The sequence below is a fragment of the Dioscorea cayenensis genome, chromosome 4 (genome assembly GCF_009730915.1).
Source record: "Dioscorea cayenensis subsp. rotundata cultivar TDr96_F1 chromosome 4, TDr96_F1_v2_PseudoChromosome.rev07_lg8_w22 25.fasta, whole genome shotgun sequence".
NCBI lineage: Eukaryota > Viridiplantae > Streptophyta > Magnoliopsida > Dioscoreales > Dioscoreaceae > Dioscorea > Dioscorea cayenensis.
This window is the reverse complement of record NC_052474.1, coordinates 7297213-7317400: the sequence shown is the minus strand read 5'-3', so window position 1 is coordinate 7317400 and position 20188 is coordinate 7297213. Positions and strand designations below refer to the sequence as shown.

The window sequence follows — 20188 nt, the reverse complement described above, 5'->3', positions numbered from 1 at the left end:
TATTCAAATTTTTAGTATGTTGTATGAGAGTTAAATAATAGTAAAATGAATAAACTAACTTATTTATAAAAATAGTACAATAGAGATAAACAGAACAAACTACAAAAAAGACGGTATAGTTAATGGTCCTATGAAGTAGCTCAATTATAAATATTGGGGATAGTAACTTTTAACCCAATGTTATCTATAATTAAAAATTGATGTTGATTGGAGTCAACCTAGTTGGCGTGGGAAGGAAATAAAGGACCAAGACCAAAGGCAGTGTATTTCTACTTGCAAAGTTGAGAGTGTTCAAATGCTTTTTAATGGGGGTTGGCAACAAGCCGGCAAGTGGCAGTGGTGAAAAAGATGGTCACAAGATAAAAGAGATGGGCAGCCCACCTTTTGAAAGATAAGCTTGTGTTTGTGCAAAGATGGCCGCCCTTTCTCTTTTGGTTCTCTTTTCCCTTCACACATTAGATCAGAGGCTAAAGGTTTTTAAATATCTCTCTCTCTGACCCCTCTTTTAAAAAGGTTTGTTTTATCTTTTTTATTATCAAAATCATAATATATATTCTTTTTCTTTTTTGGCCTTGGCAATGTTATATATGTCTTTGTTTTTCCTTACTTAAAAACCTTCTTTATTTTTATTTTGGTCAATGTAAAATATGACTGGTTTCTCTCATTAAAATCAAAATGACACAACTGCCCTTAACCTTTTTAAAACACCATTTTACAGTCAAAAGTCCAGTGAAAGGTTCGTTCGTTTAGGCTGATTTTAATGTTTGAATTACTTTTATTTAAGCCAATCGACGAAGGGTTCTGTTCGGATAAGTAAAAAGAAAGTGCCTTCGGTCGGTTATTTTGACCCTTACCAACTTGATTAGAACTGCCTAGATCGTGCATGTCCATTTCCACCAAAAATAATGTTTGATTAACGGAAATAAAGGTTCTATATATATATATATATATATATATGGGAAAAAGCGTCGTTAAGTGCGTGTTTAGAGTTTTGGAAATATATGGATGTTTTTAAATGCTAGCGTTTGAATCGTCGTCGATGGTTGATTGATTATATAATATTTCATCGTTTTTATTGTTTAAGCGATCGACATCTGCAATATTGTGTAGAAACCTTGGTTTTCACTGATTCGTGATGTATAGGTACATCGATTTTAAATCGATGCATTTCTTATAGACGTCTCTAGATTTGAAATACAGGAGACGTCCCATGAGTGATGGGTTATATATATATATATATCCTTTAACGAAATAAAAGGGGTTTTCTTATTATATATATGTATTTCTATATATGTATGTATAATATTTTTAATAAAAATTATATAGTATGTATCTGTGTGTGTGTTGGTAGTGATAAGTGTTTAATCAAACATCAACTTAGTTGTTGTAATAATTAAAGTGTAGTAAGTTTATTTAAAAACAAACTACATGAGAAATGGTCAATCAGTGATAAATGGGCCATGAAGGTGATGATTGCAGCTGGATGTCATGAGGGTGGGGGACCCAGATTGGTTGGATCTTGGTCTAACCAGGGACCAAGTGATTAGTGCCAATCTAATCACTATGCTTTTTATTCCACCTTCCCTCTTTCTCAGATTCATCTCCCCTTCCTCTATATAATATATTTTGTATTTTCATTCATTTTATTATGAAAAGATATTTTTAAAAAGATTGTTATAAAAAAGCAAAGAAGATAAAGTTAGTGAAATGTCATTTGATGAATAGATGTAATGGCACGTAGCTGCTGTCAAGAAACAACAAACAACTCAATCTCATGTATCTCAGTATCCATGTCCTCATCCCCAGACATGGAAAAGGACTCCTCCATTAACCCGGATCTAGTAAAACCATCACACCAAATGTTATATATATATATATATATTGGTTTCAATGCCAAAGATAGAAAATTATATATAAAAATGCCATTGAAGTATATAATATATAGTTCAAAGTTCCAAGTCAATTGATGAAATTGTGAGAATATATTGTGCATAGGGAACCTACATAGCCACTCTTTTCTTTTTGGAAAAAGAAAATGAGTGAGAGAGAAGACAAAAGGATTAGATTTCTCAGATCCCTACCAAGGCGATTCTGTGTGTATGTCTATAAATAAATATAGACTCCCAAAAAGACAAGCTACAACTGACTATAATAATAATAATAATAATACTAATTAGGAACCATCTTGTCATCTTTGCTCCATCTCTCCCATCAAAGACTTGTTAAAATTTTCATCAATTTGTTTGGAGGGGTTTTCTTTTAAGCTTGAGTTTGAACATTGTCCACAAGTCATTCAAAAGAGCCAACCAGAGTACAATACTCACTAGCCAAACCAAAAGTCTTAGTTGTGTTGTGAGATGATGTACTTTTCCATGAATGTGGTCACACGTTGGCTGCCTTCTTTTTCTTTCCATGTGATTTCAGAGAGTAATTTATATCTCATTTTTCATGCTTTGAAAGCCAGTCATAGTCCTAGAATAATGTAGTAGACCAGCGTGATTGGCAGTGCTATCAACATCCCGAATATGACACTACATTACACACCCAAACTACTAATCAGTAAAAATTAAATTAAATTAAATTAAAATAATAATATAGTCCTACCTATTATGTTTATATATTAATAAAGAAAAAAAGAAAAATCAATAATGTTAAATAATTAATTAATTAATAGATGATTAATATGTATAAATTATTGAAGAGAAATAAAGAAGGTTAATTAGAAGAGGAATAAAAGAGACAAGAACACATACGCGGTCGCTAAGAATGGCAGGAGTGGACATTGTACTCTTTGGCAGACGAAAGGGACGATGCCTTGAGGGAGGGCCGCCTGTTTCACCGAAACAACAAAAGCCACGTGTCACTTCATTCACTGGGCCCTACCCTTTATCTAATAACACTCTGACACGTAGTTGTTGTACTACGTGTCAGAACTCAATTCGTTCATTTATCTTGTTCATTACTTTGAGAATCGTGCATGATGATAGATTTATTTTTTACCTGCACAATCGCCACGTGTAACAGAACGCCACGTAAGCCTACGGCGATGGAGGCGGCGGCCATCACCGCCAGTCCCGGTCAGAAATCTAATGGCCATTGCGAGATGTCGCCACTGAGTTGCACACACGCGATTATCTTCGGCTGCAACGCCATGAACAACCCTGCTCCACATTTACCCAAACACAACCACCCATCAGTCACTACTCTACTATAATTACTAATAATACAGATATATATATATATATATATATATATATATATATATATATAATTGCAAAGACTGACCCAGGCTAAACATGGCCGTACCGAGCCCGGCGTCAGGAGAGGATCCGAGATCGACTTCTCGATGATCTTCGGCATCGCAATATTCCATCTAAAGAAATTTAAATAAATAAATAAATTTTCATTATATATAGGAACAAAGAGACAAAGTGGAACCAGTATGAGACGAGGGACCAAATGAGGGCCGATGAGGCTAGAAGTAAGTGTTGGGGTTGCGGATGAGTTTGCGCCAGACCATGATCAAGATCAAACAGGGTCACTTAACGCTCGCGGGTGGCATCTGTTGATGATGATGTTCGTGATGGTTGGGGTGGTGATGATGAGGTGTTGCTTCGCATCGGACGGTCCTGATCCGGCGCCGCCACCCTTGGGATCGAGTTCAGCTGTGGAGCTCGAGCCAAGCAGAAGACCCCTCGGGCCCACCACCTTGTTCTCTCTCCTTCTCTTCGTCTTCGTCTTCGAGACCTCTTCCTCCTCCAAAGCTGATGTCATCACCACCTCCGTAATCCTCGCACTTCAGGGTATGGCTCCTTTTTATTATTAATAATTATTATTTTCTTTTCTTTTTTAATTAAAGAAAGATGAAAATTTATCAAACAGGAAAAAGAAAAAAATAAGATGGGAAATTTAGGTACCTTTGGATGGGCCGTTGGGAGGGTGATCGGCAGGGGACGATCATGCGGATCTCCTTGGCTCCGCCAAGGTCCGGCCGAGCCGGCAGGGTCTGGAGTGGAACCGAAGACGTGGAGTCCACCGACCTCCGACACCGGCGAAGCACTCGAGCTCCAGACAAACATGTGGAGCTCCTTGGCATCGTGGTGCGCTGCCCTGTGTGGCGCCGGAGCTGGTGGCGGTGCTGGTGGTTTCTTTGTTACTGATGAGATCTCCGGGTTGGGAGCCGGGTAGTGGCCAAACCTCGGTGACCCGCAGCCGTGGAGCAGGGTCCTCGAAGTTGGACGGGCGAGGGGAGTCGGGCCGCAGGAAGATTGGAGAGAGTAGAGATCGGCGGGGCCGAGGGGTGGAAGAGCCGGAGCGGGGGAGCACCGCCGACCATGGCGTAGAAATCAGGTGATTGAAGTTGGAGCCACGGGGGAGTGGGGTTGCGCAAAGAGCTCAAGCTATAGATCTCAGCGCCGGTGAGGTTCGATGGACGAGGGGTCATCATGGAGAGGATCGTCTCGAGGATGTGGACTTGCGAACGGTGACGTGGATCTTGCCATCGCCGCCGACCTCAGCGTCGGCCTGGATGAGATCACGACCACCGTCGAGGCGACGTCAGGATCACGTGAAAGGAGACAATGGAAGCAGCAGCGTCACCGGGGAACTGGTCGGCGATGAGAAGCCGAGCAGCACGGTACTCGAAGAGGAACAAGAGCAGAGTGTACCAGATGATGCACTGAAGGACGACGACCTGGACCATGAGAGAGCCGGAGAAGCCACCGTACATGGCGATGAGGAGAGGAATCCCCATGACGAGGGTGTTGGGAAGAGTGGAAAGAGAGAAGATGGTGATGGCCCAGTCGAGGTTGCCCGAAGGGGCAAGGCGAGCCCAGACAGCGAGAGCGACGAGGACGATGAGCTTCTGAAGGGTATCGGCGGCAACAAAGCGAAGATTCATGGTGTAAGGATTGTTGGTGGAGATGAAGTGGAAGGAAAGGAGAGGAACGGCGAAGATGGCGACGAAGCGGTTGATACCGGAACACTGGTCCGGTGAGAAGATGCGCCACCAGCGGACGGAGCCGTAAGCCAAGATCATGGCGACGTGAGAGTGGAACGACGGCGGTGAGGACTGTGTAGAGATCTGCCCAGGGTGATCATGGTGTTGAGTAAGAGTTAGTAGCAGAGAACAACTACTACTACTGCTACTACTACTACAGAGTTCACCACCGGAGTGAGTAGGGAAATAAAGGGGTATATATAATATATATAAAATATAATTAGTTAAATAGATAATTAATTAATTAATTTGAGCTAAATTTGGAGGTAATTTAATTGACAAGAAGGGCATGTGAGGGTTGGAACTTGGAACTTGGGACTTGGGAGAGCATGACACTGACAAGAGGAAGGGCAGGAGGAATACTTGAAATTTGGAGGGTAAAAATGAGCTCAGATAGGTAGGGTATACTAGTGTTGTTACTATTACTGTGCTTCTTAATGTGAAAACTAAACTATTATTATTATTAGGGAAAATTACTGTTTACCCCTCGATAATTTCAAAAGCTTAAAACGACACTGTGAGTTTTCGTCATCGCCAAACAGCCCTTTCGCTGTTGTTTTATCGCTTCTACCCTGCGTTATGAAATTACATCATTGCCTTAGCCACTTTTTACATCGTTTTTCGTTCTTTTTCAGTTTCTTTATGCGTAGTCTTCGTTCTTCAAAGCGGAGAAATATCGTTTTAAAGCGTAGAACTTCGTTCTTAAGCGAGAGTTCGTTTCTTAGCGAAACGCTCGTTTCTTAAACAAAAAGCTCATTTCTTAAGCGAAACCTCGTTTTTAAAGCGTAAAAGCTCGTTTTTAAACAAAAAGCATTATATTTAAGCAGGAAAAACAAATATTTCGTGATAAATTAATCTGGATATAAAAGCGATTAATCTTGGCACTCATACGTATTTAAATAGAAACAACGATATTTAAGCACTTTTTAAGCGTAAGCGCTGATATATTAAGCGAAACATCGATAGTTAGCAGACGAAACAAGCGTATAAGCGAGAGAACTCATTTCTTAAGCAGGGAGACTTATTTTTAAACAAAGACCTCGTTTTTAAAGCGAAACGCTCGTTGGTAGGGGACGTTGAGTATCTCGTCGTCGGTGATCTCGGCGTGAGCGGCTTGGGTCTTTGAGCTCCGGGATCGGCGGCGATCTCGAAGGTGGCGTGCTCGTGTAGGGGTCTTAAAGGAGAAATCTTTATTGGCGTTGGCTGTCCGGTTGGCGACGTTCCTCGGCGGTCGGGAGTGGTGAGGGTCTTCGGTGGCGGCGTCGGATAAGGCAGAGTGAACTGAGCGGAACCATTCTCATTGCGGAGCCGCTGACATGGATAGCATGATAGGGTTAGGGTTAGGGATCGTTCAGGGGTTTGGATCCATGGTGCCTAAGTCGGTGGCGAGGAGCGGAGGGAGGAAGCGGTGCTGGAGTGAGGGGTTCGATCTCGCCGTCTTCGTCTTCATCTTCATACGTCTTCCACAGTCAGTCGACCTCATCTCTTTCATCTTCTTCAGGTAAATGCGACCTCGGGGAAGACCGCATGCTTCTCGATGCGTCGGCCGAGGCGTCGAAGGTTGCACTCAGTGCGTATTTAAATAGAAACAGCGATATTTAAGCACTTTTTAAGCGTAAGCGCGATATATTAAGCGAAACATCGATGGTTAAAGCGAAAGACAAACAAGCGTATAAGCGGAGAACTCATTTCTTAAGCAGAGAACTCGTTTCTTAAAGCGGAGACTTATTTTTAAGCGAGACGCCGTTGGTAGGGGACATTGAGTATCTCATAAAGTCGGCGATCTCGTAGCTGAGCAGCGAGTCTTGAGCTCGAGATGCAGCGGCGATCTCGAGGTGTAACTGCTCGTATGGGGTCTTAAAGGAGAAAATCTTTATCGGCGTTGGCGATCAGGTTGGCGACGTTCCTGGCGGTCGGGAGTGGTGAGGTCTTCGATGGCGGCGTCGGATAAAGGCGAAAGTGAACTGAGACGGAACCATTCTCATTGCGGAGACCGCAACATGGATATGCAATAGGGTTAGGGTTAGGGATCATTCAGGGGTTTTGGATCCATGGTGCCTAAGTCGGTGGCGAGAGCGGAGGGAGGAAGCGGCTGGCAGATGAGGGTTCGATCTACGCCGTCTTAAAGTCTTCGTCTTCATCGTGCTTTCCACATCGTCGAGCCTCATCTCTTTTCATCTTCTTCGATCGTTGACCTCGGGGAAGACCGCATGCTCCTCGTCGTCGAGCGAAGGCATCGAAAGGTTGCACCTTTTTCTACGAACATGAAATCCCATTTTTCATGCAGCGTGAGCGTGATTGTGAGCCGCATGCTTTGTCTCATTTGGCCCGATCCAGCTGATAAAGAGATTTTGGGGGTGATAAATACACACAAAAACTCATTTCTTAAAGCGAGACCTCATTTTAAACAAAACCCTCGTTTCTTAAAGCGAAAACTCATTTCTTAAGCGAGACCTCATTTTTTAAGCGAAACCTCTCTTAAGCGGAAAACTCGTTTTCTTAAGCGAGAAAACTCAATTTTTAAACAAAAAACTCATTTTTAAATGAAAACTCATTTTTTTAAAGCAGGGAAACTCGTTTTTAAAGCAGAGCCTCATACCTCGTATTTTAAGTAGAAAGCTTCGTTTTTCAAATGAAACTCATTGTACCCAAGGGGCATTATAGTCAAACACATGCACCTGCTAACTTACGCATGAGACAATTTCAGTCAAAAATTCCAAATTAACTCTATCAATCACTATTAGATGTTTGGGGGTTTAAAAAAATCATTGTATTGAGGAAGGGGTTTTGAGGTCTGCAAAACTAGCAGGGTGTTTTTAGCGATATTACTGACTTAGAGGTGTTTTTGGCAATTTCCACTTATTATTATTATATATTTTTAGATGAATTTATATATATATATATGGCATGAAAGTGAATAAATCATGTTTTTATTAAAAAAATAAAAATAAATATAAATAAAAATAATTGACATAACAATAATGGATTAATAGAAGAACTACAATAACTCTAATAAAAAAATAACTACATTCCACAAAAAATGGAGGAGAGTGATAAGATAGGAAAAGCAAAAGAATCTGTATATGTAGGTTGAAGTATTAGTTACACGTTTGTGTATATTTTTTATTTGATTTATCCAAACTATCAAAATATAGAGAGATGAGGTGAAAAATTGAGGATTCATCTATTTTTAAAAATTAATTTTAAATAATTGTTTTTTAAGTTACTTTTCCAGCAATTAAAGTAAAATATTGAATAAGGGGAGAAGAGGCAAATTTTTAAATATCAAATTTCTTCAGTATGATTAGAATAAGGTAGTATATGTATAGTTTTGTGATTTTTTTATTTTATTTTATGAATAGAAGAAGCCCATCGGATATCCATTCCACGGATTGTAAAGAGATTCAATCAAAATCAAAATCTAGAAAATGGAATTGTCAACTACCAAAATCATATAATTGACCGATTTAAAAAATAAGTTATAATTAATTATATATAAAAACATTTAATTTAAGTATAAGAGGACAAGAAAATCAACCCTATAAATAAATATCTATAATAGGAGTTAGAATGGTGTGTGTATCCTCCAATAATAACTTTTTAACAATAGTGAAATGGATATTTTTAATACTTAACTTTTTAAAAAAACATGAAAAACTTTCTTATCGAAAGATTAGAATCTTTATTTGAAAATTTTCTTCTGTTTATTTTAAGATTTTTGCTGTTTTTATTTGAAGGGTGATGGAATATTTTGTTTCTATATCAAGCAAGGCATGGAATATTAATGAGCTCACTCTTTATTTTAAAGAGAAAACATATTTCTTTCAAATTTGGATGGTAATTTGAATGTAAGATCTTTTTGCTAAGTAAACATTATTATTTTTTTTTTTTGATAAAAGTGGATAAACCACAAAATTTTATTAAAAAAGGAAAAAATAAAGAGAGAACAACAACGCAAAGGAAAAAAGACAAACAAGTAAAAACTAAAATCAGGAGCAAGGAACTCCCAATAGAAAAAGAGAAAAGCAAAAATGGAGCGACAAGGAGATGATATACGAAAAGTATCAACAATCCGCTTCCATTACTTCAGCAAAAGGTGTCAGGTCTCACATGGTGTGGGTGCTACAGACGTCTGCTCCACTTTCAGACGCGGAAGTGGAATTCAGAAAGTGTAGGGAGCGCTTAATGCTGGTAGTGAGTTCGCCTGAAAATTGTTGAGGATCCTTAGCTGCGAAATCCAAAAAGAGAAAAAAATATGAATGATTTTTACGTCGCAAGTACTAGAGGATGTAACATTTGTTATTTGAAAATTCGCCTATTTCGCTCTAGCCAAATATTCCAAAACAAAGCACAGATGAGAAAGCTCCAAACGCTTCGTTGAGCCTTGGCAAAAGATGCTAACCAGTTAGTCCAAACACTATGAACAGAAACAGGGATTGAATCATTATGAAGAGTACTATTAAAGAAGATCCAAAGTCGTTGAACATAAGCACAATGAATAAATAAGTGATCGATAGTTTCCACATCACCATGGCAAAGAACACAATTAGGGAGTAGAAACAAAAATTACAACCACGGGAAAAAAGATTCATCGGGGTTAAAATTTTTGTTATCCCAAAGCCAACCAACAAAAATAATGAAATTTTTGTGGGACACCCAATTTTCCAAAATTGTAATCCTAAGGGACAACGAAGGCCACCATCAATAAGGAAATAATAGACTGAGCGGACAGAGAAGAGCTTGCTAGGATCCAAGCTCCATTCTCTACGATCTAAATCATTAAGAAGACAGGGAATGAAAGATTTTAAGAAAAGAAAATCCTCTACATTGGCTTCTCTAAATAAAGTTCTCAAGTAAGGCAGTCCACAAGAAAATTGTTGAACTGAAATATCCGGGAAATTACAATCAGAAAACAAATCAGGCAATAAAGACTATGGAGTCTGTCCATGAAGCCAATTATCATGCCAAAACATGGTCTGCTCACCGTTTAGAATTATGGGTTTTAGAGGAATTCAAAATGCCGGTAATATTGGAAGTAAACCAACCCAGAAAAAAGAAACTTTTTTTGGAGGTTGGTGATACGTAACTAGGGAAGTATCCAATATATGATAATTGAACTTAATAATATATAACCAACACCCTTTAAATGCAGTAGTTAATTTCCACCACCATTTGGCAAGAAGTGCAGTGTTGAAAGTGGCAAGGTCAAGAATTCCCCATCCACCCATATTCTTAGGTTTACATATACGTTTCCAGGCAACCAATCGAGAACCTTTGGGTCCTAAATCTGGCCCTTTCCAAAGAAAGTCTATACGAATTCAATCAATAGCCTGAAGAACCCAAGCTGGAAGTCGAAAGACGGACATCCAATATGATAGAATTGAAGATAAGACAGAATTGAGCAAAGTAAGCCTACCACCTAGAGACAGGTAGGTAGCTTTCCAAGAAGAAAGTTTCAATTTGACTGAAAGTATCAACTTATCCCAATCTTGTTTACGGGGTCTACGGCCGGAAAGAGGAACACCCAAATAAGTTATTGGGAGAGAATCACTTTTGCAATTTAAAATAGTAGAAAAAATGGGATTAGGCAATAATCCATAGCGCGTACAATATAGACAACTCTTCCTAAAGTTAACAGATAAGCTAGAGATACCCTCATAAAGATAAAGAATTAATTTTATCACAGCAAGGTCTTCAACCCCCCCAGCGGAAAAAATAATTAAGTCGTCAGCATATTGAAGATGACAAATTCTACCATAAGACCCCAAGGGTACCCCATAGAGTGCACCAGATGCAAAAGCATGGGAAAACATCGCACTAAGCGTATCAGCCGCTAAAACAAATAACATGGGAGATAAGGGATGTCCTTATCGGAGACCCCTTTTCCACCGGATATAACCTTGTTGAGAGCCATTAATGATGAAACGACCTTTAGAAGAAAAAAGGAGTTGCTGAATCCAGAAGATCCAACGTTGTCCAAAACCCCTTGACTTGAGTACATCGAAAAGAAAATCCCAGTCAATAGAGTCAAAAGCTTTTGCAAAATCAACCTTAAAAGCAAAACCTGAAAGTTTCCGTTTCTGTAAACTGAAAATGAGTTCCTCGGCAGCGACAATGTTGTCTACAATACAACGTCCTTTGATAAAACCCGATTGCGAATCATCAACCAGCTCATCTAAAACCTGACTTAACCTATTAGCTAAGATTTTGGAAAGTATCTTGACAGTGGAGTTAAGAAGATTAATAGGTCTAAAATCAGAAACACAATGAGGAGTTTGGGTTTTAGGAATTAGAGCAATAGAAGCCCAATTGATGCATTCCAAATTGGCATTCCCCTCAAAAAAACCGGTACATAGCTTAAAGAGATCAGGATGAATAATGTGCCAATATCTTTGAAAGAAAGAAATGGGAAAACCATCAGGACCTGGCGCTTTGTCAGCTCCCAAGGCGAAAGTAGCTAATTTGACTTCATCTAAAGAAAAAGGTAGTTCTAAAGAAGAAAAAAATCGATAGAGGCCTTATGTCCAAGAGAGCATTCCAATCTATCAGAAATCTATTTGGTCTCTGATTACCAATTATAGAATGGAAGTGACCTTCAAATAAACGATGAATGTTAAAATCGCCATCATGCCATACCCCGTTAGAAAGAATACGGGGGATGAAATTGCGATTACGACGACTATTGGCTATCATATGAAAAAATCTGGTATTTGAATCACCAGATTTTAACCAATTAAAACGGGAACGTTGTCGCCAATAAAGTTCCTCCTCGTGAAGAATAGTAGTAAGCTCCATCTGAAGTGATGATTCCCGTAGAGACTCAACAGTAGTGAAAGGTCGTTGATCAGAAATATGATCCAGGGAATCCAGTTATGATAGAATGGCTTGTTTTTTAATGGAATTGCTAGGTATAGGCCTGGGAGCCCATTCCCTAAGTTTGAGAAAGATTTTAATTTCTTAGCAAGCACAAAAGCCCCACATCCTCTAGGCGAATAATCTGTCCACCAATTATGAATATTTTGAGAAAGATCATCATGTAGATAACAAGCATGTTCAAAACGGAAGATGCGTGGTCGTGGAATATAATCTCCTAGCTCTAGAAGTATAGGTGTATGATCTGAGCCAAAGCGAGGCTTTGTAAATTGAGAAACCTTAGGAAAAATTGTAAGCCAATCATGTGAGAGAAGGAAACGATCTAGACGTACCCAAAGTGGATCAGTCTGACCATTAGTCCAAGTGTAACCTCGACCACTAAGGGGGGGTTCAAAAAGATCCAAATTCTGAATAAAATTTGTGGAGCAAGCTATATCATCAAGATTAGGCAAACCTTTATTTTTATCTTGGATAGAAAAAGTAGCATTAAAATCACCACCTAATACCCAGGGAAGTGTGCTAAGAAGGCGAATGTTACAAAGCTCGCTCCAGAACTCAGCTTTCTGAGAACGAGCATTAGGTCCGTAAACAGAAGTACAAAGAAAACTTGAATGATCAATTTTGTTAAGAAAAGAAATCGAGAGAGAAAAGGTGCCTTTATGAACTAAGGTGCCAGTGAGAAGAGTACTATCCCAAGCAATTATGATACCTCCAGCTGTACCGATTGTTGGTAGAAAGTTGAAAGAATCAAAACGCCTTCCACCAATTGATCGCCAAACTGAAGAATGAATTTCTTGCAGTTTCGATTCTTGAAGGCAAACTAAATCTACTTTGCAAGAAGAAATGAAATATTTAACTAAATGACGTTTGGCTGGGTGACCCAGTCCCCTAACATTCCATGTTAAAATAATCATAGATTATCATGGGGGGTCGTGGTTGCGAACCTCATAGAGGTCTCCGCCTTTGCCCTGGATGATTCCAGGCCACAAATAGTAGCTAAGCATTTCAATTTATGAGTAGGTGAACCTAAGAAGTCAATACCACATGCTTTGCTATAATTAAGAATTTGAGCATCAGTCCAGGAATTTAAAAAGAGGCTAAGTAAACATTAATTAAATAAAAGTTTTGGAACTATTTTTTCATGTACTGTGACACAACTAGATGAGAAACTTTGAGCAATTTTTAAAATATATTAATAATATTTCATCAATCAATTAACAATTTGTTGACCATTGATAGTATGGTATTCATTAACTAAATAAATATTTTAAAAAATTAATTTTAATTCTTTCCAACATTGAATATTCCGTTATCATTGTTAATGAGTTGTTGTTCATTTTGACTTCAAAACAATATGTTATGAATTTATTTATTAAAATAATTTATCTAAAAACAAAGTGGTAGATACAAACAACATGAAAGATTTAAAATAAATATAAACTTAAACCAGGGCGGAACCAAGGGAGGCTAGCAGGGGCTGAAGCCCCCTCGGCACCGGAGAAAATATTTTTAAAATAATATAAGATTTGGTGGTTTTCGATTTTTCTATACTTAATTTCATATAAAATACAATATTTGGACACATAAAAGTGTGGAGTGTGGGTGTGCTTGAGTGGATAGTGGGTTTATCCATAAGGTTTGTGATCTTTTGATCCACCCAAGTTCAAATCCCACTTGGTTCATTGTTTACCTGTTCTAGACAGTCTTGAGCAACACTAAAATCAAGATTCATTATTACTAAAAAAGATTAAAAATGTTTAATGAAAAATTACCTTATATATTTAGATACATAACTTTATAGATACGAATCAATATATCGGTAATACAAGGTTGAATGTATTTCCAAGTTATTAAATAACCTAACAATTATTTTAAGACAAAAAAACTCTCAAATTTTGTGCATCTCCCAAAGATTGGTTCTGTGTCTAATCTCAACTGTTCTAGAGATTAGCTTCTTATCACTTGGTGTCCTAATCTTTGGATTACGACCTGTAGATAAGATTGGATGGAGCCAATCTTATTGCTCAAACTAAGCTCTTGTCTTGGAAAATTAGTTATTTGTCTTTTGGTGTTCAACTCACTTTTCTAAACTAGGTGCTTTCTTCAATTTCAATTTACTAGATGTCTGTTTGCAAACTGCCCAATTAGATTGTAAGGGAGATTGACAAAGTTCATTGTGACTTCTTGTGGAGAAGACATGAACTTGGTCCAAAAGGATTTCAACTTGTCTCATGGAATCGCATCTATAAGACACGAGAGCAAAGGGTTGAAGTATCTTCAATCTACAAAACTTTAGCTCATTTTGTTGGACAAATAGTGGTGGAAGATTTGCTTTAGTCAAATGGATGTTGATCTAAGGTTATCCGATTCAACTACCTTAACCATTGGCACCTGCACCATGACCAGTCATGAAAGAAATCCTTCTTTTGAGCTAGCATCATCCATGTTCTACCTCTTCAATATGAGCCTTGTGCCTGTCATTTGGAGCCTCCACATCCCTCTTGTTTGATAGATGGCTCGAAGGCAATGCCCCTAAAAATGTATGGCCTACCTTATCCCAAGCCACTTTGAACCCATGGATCTATGTCCAGGATTTCCATATAGGATCCTTCAACTCCTCTATTTTGTTATGACCTTTATTTATAGACACATAATCTGAGAGCATCTATCTAGCCCATCTCAAGCAAAATAAGGGATCTGAGAGAACGGTACTTAGAGAGTAACCAAAAATTATTTGTTAGATCCTTCTATAGGTTTTTCAAAAATGGGGCCTTAATTCAACACTCTCGGGATAATCATTTCCAGAAAGATATCTGTTATAGGAAAATCAACATCTTCAAATAGCTAGCTTTAGGATAACAAAATTCTCATCCTAGACAATTTGGCAATGAGGGGTTGTATAACAGTTTACTAACGACCACATGTTTGTTTTGCCAGTGGCCGATAGAAACCACTGATCACCCATCTAGACCTATTTTGACTATATTTTCAGGATTGAACATTTCAAATTTCCATATTTAAGATCTAGACTTCCTAGATCACTAAACTAGAGCCTCAACAACATAAGACATTGAAGCTCCTTAACCATTACCTCAAATATTTGGTTGGAAAGCTATAATTGTGTTTTCAATCAACGTTCCCTTCAACCAATGTCGATTATTATTAAAATTGATCACATGTTTATTTCTCAGTTATCTAATGCCCAAGAATTAAAGAAGACCAAGTTAGGAGACGCGCTATCTACTATTAAATGCATCATTGACTTTTTGTGTACATTTTCCAACAGTGAGGAGAATCCTTGCATATCAACCGAGCTTGCAATCATATGGTGAGTGGATCTTGTTTTTTTTTTTTCTAAAATGAGAGGCTAGGCTACTAAAAAAAACAGGGGCGTGCACAAGTTTCAGTGGAGCAAGTGAGGGCGGGGCCCCCACCCACACACAAATACTACTCACACTCCCATAAATGTGCCTTCACCAATGATTCTAACTCTCAAAACTTGTAAAGAGTTTTAATGGGGACCTGACTTCCAATAGACCACTTGGTCATTGGTGGTGAGTGATCTTGTTTGGTGTTTGTATCCCCAAAGTAATCTTTGGCAAATGACTCTACATTGATATTACTAATGCAGCGGATACCCAGTTTTAATCCAAGAACTCACACTCAAAATAAAGTAAACAAAAAAATTAATTTCAATTCATCGATCCCCTTTCACAAATCTAAAATAAGTATTTATAGAAATCTAAACTAAGTACATAATAGTAAATAAAACTAAAATAATTAGAAAATATTAGATAAAATAAACTAACTAATAAATTTAAAATAATAATAAAATATTAAATAAAAACACCTTTCAAGATTTAAATTAAAAATCCTAAAATAATAAAAAGATTTCTTCCATCATGCTCTGTCAGTTGCTGCTAAGCATCTCTATCTACTTTTGTTTTTTCTCCTAATTTCTTGGTTTTTTTTTAAAGGATGGCTAATCACGGCTTGTGATTACTTCCAATTTCTATATGTTTCTTTTCCCTTTTTCTCTCATATATTTGTACATAAATAGAAAAAACCTTCTCATATATTGGTCTCATATATTATTTTTATTATTTTATAGTGTAAACATGCACTTATTACGTAAAAAATACCTCCAAACAAGTCTTGTATAATTAAACCCAACAAAATTATACCAAAATAAATAATATATACTTTTAGCAGGGGTTTAAACCTCATGTAACTTCAAATCCTGTTTTAATAGAAAAACATGGTACTTTGAGCATTTAGATTCCTAAAGCATGCGCAGCTGTATCTTTAAATCCCCTCAAACAAAACACTTAATTAATAATGTAAATGATACTACTTTTAAGCAGCCAGTAGTTAATTAGCAGTGGGATCTCATCTTCTTCTGGGATGCCAATCTTTGAGCTAAGTCTGGTCCCATAAATTCTCCATTGTTCCTTGCCATTTTACTCTCACAAGAGGAACATAATGCATGCCTATCAATCATTCATATTTGCATTCCTAGAGAGATAAAAAAAAAAAAAGGTGCACATTTATATATCTCTCACTTTGTTTGCATGTTTTCACATGCAAGGGTACATAATCTTTTGATTATTATTATTATTATTATTATTATTATTATCTGTCATTATTATTATTATTATTTTGTTTCTCGCTTTACTTGTTGTGGATGAACAAGCATAGAAGGACAATGATATTTGTAACACTTGTTATAGTGATGGATCCTTTCTTTCTCTCTTAAGGCAAGGCAATGGGAAAAGAGAGTACCTTTCATTTCGTCATACAAATGATATTGAAGGTGAAGTTATTCCTTGTGCCAACCCTATTTTAATTTATATATCCTCGCTTTTATTTTTATTTTTTAAGAAATATTAACAAATAATTTGATATATTTTCATGATTAAATAAAGGAAATACATAAATACTTTTTTTAAAAAAAAGAAATACATAAATAACAATTTATTCAAAGTTTAAATAGTTCGATGACCCATCTATATAGTGTTTATTATTCTTTTTCCCCCTCTTATGAAATGCCTAAGTTTCTTTTTGGATGTTAATATGAATGATGATGTAATTATAGAAAATAATTAAAATTAAAAATTGAATTATTTTTCAATCTATAGGCACTTAATTTTGCTAAAACAAAGTTAGGCAACCTTTGAAAATGGAAAGGAGATTATTAAGATCACTACAAATATAATTCAAGTGATGTCACGCATCGCAAACATATTATCGCAAAAACTTAATTTTGAATTTTTATTTCAAAAAAAAAACATATGAATTCAAATTGAGGATAATTTAATAGTTTAAATGATGTGAATATTTAGTCACCTAATATGAATATGAACAAACTCTTAACAAGCAATGGCTAGATATGCTATCCATATTATGAACAGTTTTATGAACAATTCATGGTTTGTGACTAACTAATCAACATGAATATAACAATCAAAGCAAAGAATTAGATTGCCATGAAGAGACATTATGTAGGTCAGCATGAAACAATAATTGCTAAGAAACAATAAAATGAACATTGTTGATATGAAAACAAAGTGCTGAATTATAACATTGAGTGGTAACCATCATAAAATATATGCATGTAGGTTTGTGTAAATTGATAAGATTGTTCCATTTTAGTCAATCATTGGCTCAATTTCTTTGCTACGTGGACAAATAGAAATAGAGAGAGAGAGAGAGAAATGTGTTGATAAGGGTTGAGTAATTGATGTTTGCTCATGAATTATTCTTAAGTTTTAATAAGATTATAAACGAGAAAATAAAAAATACATTTTTTTAGAGTTTAAATTTATTCTTTCTCAATGTGATTAATTTTGATTTATTTATTAATTTATTTGATATAGGGAACAAGTCCTAGTTTATCAAAGGGTAGACACAGATTAATGTCTTACACTCCTTCATTTTGAGATTATTGATGTCCGTATGAAAATTTAAACTCTCATATAGTTATTTTTTTATATAAATTATGAACCTTTATCACTTTTTTCCCTCTCCTAAAAACTCTGAATTAGTATCATTACCTACTCAAATCTAATGGCTTTGGAATTTTATTTATTTATTTATTTGTTTTTAATACTTGGACAACTAATAGAAATGAATATTAATGCAACTGTGACGTGTCCCTAATTAAGAGTCTACATCCAATGAGAGTTGACCCTGCTAAATTTAGTTATTTATTTAATCTTGAGCACAATGAGCCTTGAGATTAAATATGATTTCCATAACTAAAAAAGGCCACCAACCTCATAAGATATATATATGTATATATATAAATATATATGCATGCTCGCTTGTGTGTCATGCCTTCCCTTTTGTAGCCTAACTCCTAACTTTGTTGAAATGGACAACCAAAAAAACAGGACCATTTGACCATAAAGAACAGTCAATTAGGGTTTGTTTGATCAGCAATCCACATGCATGTCCCTTGATTTTTCCTCCAAATAAAGTTGCAAGTGATTGGGACACTGTAACAGAACAAAGCCATAACATGACACTTCAATCCAAATTGGCTCTTGTTCCACATTTTTATATATAATTACACTTCACTCATTCTTATCCTTTTGTTAATGTAAAAAATATCCCTCTTAAAAATATATATATATATATTTAATATGTAACAAAAAATTTATGAATTATCATTTATGTAATAAATCAGTAATAAAATACTTGACTCTAATGCTGAAGATTAAAACATTTAACTCTTTTTTAAATATATTATTAAGATATAATAATAATAACAATAATAATAATAGTAATAATAAACGTATATGTGTGGAGAGATTTATCAACATTGTAATATACAAATTCCTATGGTCCAAAAGCTTATGGCAATTTAGATAAATTGGAGTATGATTATGGATTAGGCAGAAGAGATTTGTTTGGCCTAAAGTGCTGCATTATACTACCTAGAGAAGCAAAGCAAGTTCTCTGGCACTGACTTTTTGGGAAAAAAGTTTTATTGAATTTGAGGAATAGTGATGAGTAATGAAATAAAAAGAGAGAGTGGAGGCCACAACCCATGTGCAATGAAGAACCTCATTTAAGTAACCTTTGTATGCATTGTCACATTAATAAAAGACAAGAGAAAGAGATTAGAAATGTCATGCTCTCCTCTTTGATACATACCTTGTGTATAAGTCACTCAGTGGTAGACCAGCACATTAAAAAAAAAAGATAAGGAATGATAAATTTTTGTTTCTTTTTCTCAAAATTAAAATAAAATATAAAATAAATAAAAATTCTAACCAATCAGGAATCACTGTTTTAGCTCATGAGGTGTAAAAATAAGTACTGTACTTAATTATCAATGCCTTAATTGTCATCATCATCATCATCATCATAAATATAAGTGCGAAAGAGTTTAATGTATAAGTTTCATTAAAAAAAAATTGCATTAAATGTTGAGTTATACTCCCTCTCGTCCGAATCACATATATTAAAAAATTAAAATTAAAATTAATTAATTTTACTGAAATTTATCTTAATCTATACACTTTTTATTGTATTTTCCAGTTTAAATGTTTAGTCTTTCTCCTACTTTTTTTTTTCTAATTATTTTTAATAAAAATATTTCTCTTTTTTCAATTTATTACATTTGTTGTAGAGAAGTTACGTATGGTTAAAGTAGAAGAAAAAAAATTAATTAATGCTTTGGAATACGACAAACATATAAGGACCGAGTGAATAATTATCTATATGGTTGTATGTAAATGAATATAAGCTTTACAAGATAAACACACAATTACCTTTTTCTTCTGCACTATATATATATATATATATATATATATGAATTTGGCAATGAAGCAAACAATATTTATAAAAAAGAAGGAGAAAACAATGAGAAGAGTCATGTTATAGATCAATCAAGTCAAAGGTGTTGAAGATGTAGGACAGGTTGGCCAACATTTGATGTCCCAAATCTAATTGATTAAAGAAAAAAAAAAGAAAAAAAAGAAAAATAGAGAGTAATGTGAGGAATACCCACAAACAAAAGAGTGGGGGGACCAAATCAAGTCCGGGTTCCAATCCAAACACATCAGTCCAATTTGGTTTTGGATTTGGGTTCGGGTCCAACACCTTTCGGCCATTTGCTCTTTACTTAGTTTGGTCCCACATCTTTGGACCATCCAAGGCTCTCACCCCCCATTTAAGTGCCATTAAATGGCCTCCACCATGTGTGCCTAAAGTCCCCCATTTTTGTGTGAATTTCTATTGCTTTTTGTTCAAATAAGTTTTAAATATATATTTCCTCCATTTAAATATATTTCCTAAAAAAACAAGAAG

At 36.0% G+C, this 20188-nt stretch overlaps 1 pseudogene; it reads right to left on the bottom strand.

Moving 5' to 3' along the window:
* Window positions 1-2457: 2457 nt before the first annotated feature.
* Window positions 2458-12786, bottom strand: LOC120258635 (annotated as a pseudogene).
* Between the last annotated feature and the right edge of the window lie 7402 nt (window positions 12787-20188).